We start from the raw sequence: 8,063 nt of genomic DNA on the forward strand, positions 1-8,063 counted from the left end.
GCTTAATGTCTGCATCATTACCTACATTTGTAATAATCTGTTGTATTTTATCAGCTTTTACATGAAATTCCATATCTTCTGGTATGGCCGTAAACAATTGTTCGTAGTTACCTAATGTATGTTTTGCGTCTTCTTTAAAGTTATCAATAGCTTCTTCTAATTTTTTACATAAATACATTTTAAATTTGTTACGTAATGTATTGTTCATCACATGTATTTGATTCATCAGAGATACATTATCATCTCTTCTCTGATTGAGAATATCATTATAATTATGTACCGTGTCCTGAGAAATATCATTATAATTTGATATCTGTTCTATAATATTTGTAATACTATTTATAATTTCACTAATTGTTGCTAAATCTTTAGCGTAAATCTCAAATCGTGCTCTCACATAATCAATTATTTCCTCATCCTGTTTTTGCATTGTAAAAATATGATTTAAATTATCATTCTCATCGGTTAAATAAGGCACATTTATAATTTTAATCGTATTAATGAAGTGTTCAATTTTCTCTATTGTAATAGGATTATCATATACTAACGTTACGTCATGTGCGGTTGCATCTTGAATTGCCAAACGATCTTTCATTTCTATAGCAACTTTTTCTTCGAACTGCACTGCTGTAATATTATCTTTATCTTGAAATAATGTCACTTCATCATCGATATTAATCTCGTCCCCAACTTTCCGTTTTCGTCTTACAATGGAACCTTCATTCTCTAATGCAATGGGATTATCATATAACGACGTTACGTCATCTGTGCTGGCATCTTGAATTACCAAATTATCGTTCATTTCTATAGCAACTTTTTCTTCGAACTGCACTGCTGTAATATTATCGTTATCTTTAATTAATGTCGCTTCATCATCGATATTAATATCGCCCTCAACATTCCGTTTTTGTTTTACAATAGAACCTTCTTGTTTCTGCGTCTTTGATTGAATTATTATATTTGTATTTGTATAATATTTTCGCTTATTAATAATCTCTTCCAGTATATCTCGTGAGTTAACCACAGCACTTTGTTCACACGCTCCATATATTGTTTCCAATTTATGCACATGTTTTGAAATGCAATACTTTTTGCCGAAATTCAATCGAAGAAGCTTTTTCTCTGGTGGATATTCTAAAGAATTATTCTTTAAGGCAGAATCAATAATAAATCTATATTTATTTAAAGCACAATAGAATATATTATCCAAATCATGTCTATCCAATTGCCGTCTTTCCTCTAATAGAGACGTATATTTCATATTTTCAGGATAAAAAACATTTACATTTAATTGTAAATGTACTGTATCTGTTATATGAGCATATTCAGGTAGAACCGAAATCAACTTCAATTTATATAACAATTTGAAAAAATACGACATGAGATTAAGTAGATCGTAATTTTGCCTATAATATACAAATTCGGCATTCGGTACACGTGTTGTGTATATTATGAAATCAATTAATGCAAGCATCGTAGATTTAGATGTATTAGTTATATAATCACTATACATTTTAAATAATACATCTCTTCGATATTTTAATGCAGAAATATTACGTTGGGTTACTGCATTATATTTTCGTAAAAGTTTTAATGTTTCCCATGTATGTATTAGCATACTTTCTAATGCATTCAAAACAACATCATCAACTTTCATGTATTTATGAAATAAACATTCTAATAAAGTTATCACACATTGGAGATTATCATTCATCTTATACATATTAGCTAAAATCGCTACATACCACAATGGATGTGATATATTATGTGCGGTATACCAAATGATTATGCTCGCTTCATCAATTACACTTTGCTGCTCAAGATGTATAGATGATGATGCAATTAAAAACATATCTTGTAACACTTCGTCAATATCACTAACAAATATTCGGGATCGCCATGAATACATAGCTCTAATGATATTTTGTATATTATTAAATTCAGATGGAATTACAAAATCCGCATCTGATTGCATATTCTGATGTATTCTAGTTAAGAAATTATTATAAATAGAAATAGGAGACCACTTAACTTCCCCATGTGCTGTGAATGAAGAATCAAATGTCGAGTGATCAAAATACGTGAAAGGCAAAGTCTTGTCCAATTTCAAAAACCTAGATGCGATCTGAAAAAAAAAAACGAAAATGTTTTCAACAAACCACCTAAAAAGCAAATAAAAAGACATATTAACTTACATGCTCCGCAGTTGTGACAACATCTTGAATCTGTCGATTTACATTTTGCGGCACGCTATCTGTTTCTGAAGAAGATAATTGAGCTTCCTTAGTATGTGTTTCATAATAATATCAAACATATGTTCGGTAGTAGCAACCATTGGTATACTACTCGATGCTTGTTGGTGTGAAGGTAACGTAAGAGAATTTGAAGATAACGTTTCTGTTGCCGTACAGGGTTGTGCGGGTGGTTCATCTTCATCAATATCCATATCTTGTTCTTGATGTGATGACCAGGATGCTACTAAATGTTGAGGAATATGCATTGTCGATGATCCTTCTAATCCAAATCCCGTAGTGAGAGTAGTACCAGTACCACTAACACCGGGAAATAACCCCGCTGCGTAACAATCTGTACTAGTGGTTGGTGGGGGAGTGCATTGTGGTTGCTGTGGACTAATTGAATGTGAAAATTGTTCATGTGTAACTTGTACGAAGTTACAAATCTTACTCAATTCGGTCTTACAATTATTAATTATAGATTGCGTTCGATTGATCATGGTAGCTGGAATATTTAATGTAACATGGAATTGTTTTTCATTTGCATATTGTAATATGGAAAACCAATGCACCTCTAACTCTCCTAATACCATTATACACGAACTACTACATGTAGGTGTATTATGCATCAAATTATATTTTATCGTTGAAAACAACACACTTATTATATTGGAAATGTCTTTCAATCTTGAATATATGTGTATGTCTGTATTGAGAGAACTACTGGTATTGATTATTATTGTAGACAATTCCAAGAATAGATTACACGATTGCTTTACAGCTTCACGTTTCATTTCATCTAATTGCTCTTTCGTTTTCGTCAACTCTGTATGGCATTGTACATCTTTACCAATCATAGTTGCAGTTACGTCTTGTGGTAACGTACCCGTTTTCAATAGACTCATTGCAGATTGATATATCGCATCCCCTCTGTTCTTATCTACATACTGTTCTGCAACTTTAAACACTTGATTGATCATATCCTGGGGATTGTTACTGTTTATTGCAAGTAATCTTTTAGGGAGATTATCGGCAGGATCCTGAAGTACTGTTAAACCCGAATGCTCGGGTAATACCCATCTATGATTGGCAGGAAATTGTGGTTCACTTCTCTGCTTTATTATTCCAAAATTATTTTCGTAATTACAATATGGATTATAATCAAATAATGCACGAACTAAAGAACTGTTATTTGGTTGAATCATAATTACATTATATAATCTGGCACATCTATTATATAATATAGCTTCTTCCCACCGCAGCAGTGTAGAAAGGGGCTCAAAAATTTGCCGATTATATTCTAACTCGCTACAATACGCGATATGGTATAAGTGATATTTATCCCAAAAATCTTTATTGTCCTCTATGGCTCGCTTGAGTTGGTTAATAAGTATAAATAATGCTAACACGGGTGAATGTGCGTTTTTTACTTCTCTTTTATATAGATTAACAGTTCTATTAATCAATTTACATGAATATGCGGCTTTAAACACATCGTCCTGTAATGTGGAAATGTTAGACTCACCATACATAGGCTTACCTGATTCGGCAAGTGCAGTTTTAATTGCAGCCTCACCAACTTTCTTAAATTCATTTACAATAGCAATCTCCATAGCTACACGAGCGGTGCCATCCTTAACGTTATTAATACTAGTAAGAACTGTATTACAAAACGAAACGCCCAACTGTCTCTCTATAAGCCTGCATAAATCAGTTGCATCATCGTCTATATTAGTTAACACAAAACTTAAAGGCATTTTCTTATAACTTTCGTCTACGTTCTTCTCCACCGGTCCACCTCTGATGTACTTAGGATGTGTTAATTCTGTTGACAGTCTAGCCGTTTCCCATTTCTTCACACGTTTAGCATCATTGAAGAATATATTATAAAATTGCGCATTAGCAACGGACAACCATAGATTGTCGTAATCCGAGTATGGTAATGGATCATCGTTTAACATATTTTTACACCTTTTTGCTAATTCTATAGTGTGATGCATTGGCATAGAATCCCAATCCTTCAACACCGCCCTAATTAACGCACACATCGCAAACATTACGGATTTTTCCGTAATATTACTAGACTTTGATAGTAATCTTAATGAAATTAACATTTCTAACTCACCTTTGTCTATACAGTTTTCTAATGTTAAATAGTTACCACGTACCAAATCAAGACATTTTTTCACATTACGGTTAGTCGTAGTCGTTCCTTTAGTGCCAAGACACACCATTCGTCCAAATAGGGGATCGTATCGCGCTTTAAATTTTAACAATTCGGAATATGACATTTTATATTGCATGTCTTTTTTAAGGATATGATCGAATAATATTGAAATTTTCCCGGTATCATACTCAATCGTCATGCATTGTCGTTGTAGAATACCAGCACCTGCAATATCATCCAACGTAATAATATTTTTGGGTAATATAACGAGTCGATGCGTGAGTTCGTAATTTTTCTGTTCCGCATCGTATTGATAAACAAGAGCGCCATCGAAAATTATGTGACCTTCGCATACACAAACAACATTCACAGTTTCATTGCTAACTTGTTTTCTTTTCGCAGACTTACCCATTCTACTCTTTTCAGAGGTTACTGGAGGTTCCCTCATAATTTCTGCGAATGATTTTGGGATAGCAACTTCTCGATATTTCGGATTATCTCTAATTGCAAACCGTTTTACGATCCCCACTATTCCTGGTACAATCTCCATTGATTGGATGTGCGATTGCAATGTTTCTGCTCCAATCTGTAATTTCCCAAAACGACAAATTAACATCGCTACTTTTTAATGTAATTAAACGGAGACATGGAGTTTTTGGCTTCCTTAATAAAATTGGTTTACGTATTAAATCTATATCAATAACTGGTGCATCACGACCTGTGTTTATCGAATAAAAAGCTGATACGTTGAATTTATGAAGTCTTACATCATATTCAAATTTTTGCACAAATTGCTCATGACGAGATAATAGTTTATTCCAATATGTATCAGTAATATCCATGTGATTATCATCATTATCGTCATATTCATCATATGCTTTATTTGAAAATCGTTTTCTCAATGTAGACCGTAAAATTGCCTCATGTAATTTAGCAGACCACATATTAAACATTTCATGACGATCGCGATATTTTTCTTGGATTCGTTTAACTTTTTCTACGGTCTGGGTTACCCTATCGGATTGAAGCAACTTCGGTTTGACAACATTATACTTTTCAGCATTAGCACTTATATCATCGTAATATTTGTTTGACCTTATTAAAAATGCACATCCCGTATTTTGTGTAGCTACAGGTAACGTCATTTTCGTCTTTAAATGTTCTATATGAGCTCGAAAATTTCGATTAGAACGTAAAAATTGCGATATAGGCGCCGGATCGAAAATATTTATACGTTGAACGGTTAATAAAGATGTTATGCCTGCACCAACGTCAATATAGACGGGGGTATATAAAGCTGTTGCATTTTTCGGAAAATATTTTGCAAAAAAAGCATTTCTGTGTGTAAACAATATGTCAGCATTAATGGTTTGTGGTATCGTACCATAATCGTTTACAAAAAGTTGCCGCGCAACACAATCGGCTGCGAACGCAACCGTTGATGTCATACATCCAGTGAACATAGACATTTTGTTAATAATAATGCTGTTTCTTCATCTTCTGATATTGATTATCGATGATGGCCATAACGTTGGTTATAGTTCTTCCACATATTCTGTTCCATTCCGAAACGAACCACCTGAGAACATGAACCGTCGAGATTTTGTCAATATAAGTGTTTTGAATATCTCGAACCGTGATGATCCTGTTGACATACATGGTCGCTGCAACTCCTTTTTTGATTTGCTCCGTTTCGTAGTATGAATAAATGGTTTTAATATGCGTGCACACTTCAATCATCTCAATTATGCTAAAGTCTGACGTTCCATGTGCAGACAACTTGTGCGTCTCTAATAACGCAATAAATTTATCCAAGTCATATAGTGTATATGGACACTTGCAAAACATTATAAATAGCGTATCTTGACCATATCTTCTTCCAGCATATTCCATTGCCATTGCAAACCATTTTTCAGCATTGGGAGGTACATATTCGCTGTCAGGTTTAATCTTATAATATGCAGAATCATCAGTCTTATATCTGTAACCCGGTGACTTCCTGTTCATATAGTTGTACCGTCGATACGGTTTCATTGGTGCACGTCGCCAAGACATATGCGATTCTTGATACTGATGATGCTGTGACACAGAAGTGGTAGGGACATCGTCATTTGTATTGGACGAATACGACTGTATATTACTATTTGAATATAATAAAGGCGTACTTGGTGTAGGCAACAAAGGCGGTGTAGGTAAAAGTTCACCTTCTTCTCTATCAGTCATTCCCTCTTGCTGTTGCGGTTGGTCAGTATCGATATCTATATCGAGATCAAGATCATCGTCATATATTATCATAACATCATCTTCCTGATCGATGATTCCAGTTGATGGACGTTGCTCGGTCCCCATGTTTTCCTGTTGGTCATGAGCTGGTACATTCATAACGGAAGCAATACTTGAAGCAGTGACAGCTATATCATCACCGCACATATATACGGTGTCTTATCGTACTTATCGTTACATGATAATAAAAAGAAATATTGTTTTTAAAAGGTATTGGTTTTTTTATTAAAACATTTTCCCGTTTGCTCTTGCAATGTGTAAATTATCAAAGGCAACCGATCTGTTGTGAGGAATACCGTCGTAATTGTCACCGGCGACTACACCTTCATCATCACCATCTATCGCCCTCTCAATTACACCTGTAATGCTACTGTCAAATCCAGGGATGGTTCCAATATCACTAATTTCATTATTTAATATAGGATATTCTTGCGGAGCGTCTGACAATGGAATAGTATCATAAGTTAATATAGAGTCGTTGTCATCATCGTATTCATCATCGTCGTCAAAAAATTCTTCCTCTTCATAAGCACCACCAAATCCCCCCTCTATACCCGCCTTAACTTTTTGTCCTTTTTTGAGGAATGGATTGATGATAATGAACATGATGAACGTACCGATGATGGTGGTGGTGAGGCGATTGTTGGTGATGGGTGATTAAAGGAGTACACATCTTCCTCTTCGTTCTTCACATTGTTAAATACACCTCCTAATAATTGTGTCTGTGGTGATGTTATTTGTGTTCCCAATCCTGTAATATGTTGATTATTATAAATTCCCCCGGTATATTTAATTTGGGCTCCTGAATTGGTGATAATGCTTGTGTTTGTGGTGATGATGGTGATGGTATAACATTATGTTGTTGTTTCTCTTGTATTACACTAATCGAATCAGGGTGGATAGTTGATGTTACGTCAATAATTGGAAATTCAGAGAAATCAATGGCATCTGAGAAGAACTGACATGGCGTGCTTCTAACAGATTTAATGGTGTTTGTGTTGGCAACATCGGCATTGTTATTTATAAATGAACGTGTGTTGGTATTTCTCGAAGAAGGTCTAGAAGGAACTTTAGAAGATTTGCTGGCATTATTATTTTCCGTAACGTTCTGTTCGAACAAAGTAGGAGAAATTCGATTTACAAAATTGGTAAGTGTCATGATTTGCGATTGTGGTGGTGATATTGAATTATTGCATTGCCGCTGATGTGGTGACGTCATCACATTCTGCTGGTAATTTGGTAATTGTGCCTGTTTGTGAGCAACACTCGATGATCTGAATGTAACAATCGGCGATGTACGATTGCGTGGGTGCTGCCGCTGTCTCTGCTTCATCGAAGATGGAGATTTGGGCTTATATACCCGTTGTTGTTTAACCCAT

The sequence above is a fragment of the Dermacentor silvarum genome, unplaced genomic scaffold (genome assembly GCF_013339745.2).
Source record: "Dermacentor silvarum isolate Dsil-2018 unplaced genomic scaffold, BIME_Dsil_1.4 Seq1059, whole genome shotgun sequence".
Taxonomy (NCBI): domain Eukaryota; kingdom Metazoa; phylum Arthropoda; class Arachnida; order Ixodida; family Ixodidae; genus Dermacentor; species Dermacentor silvarum.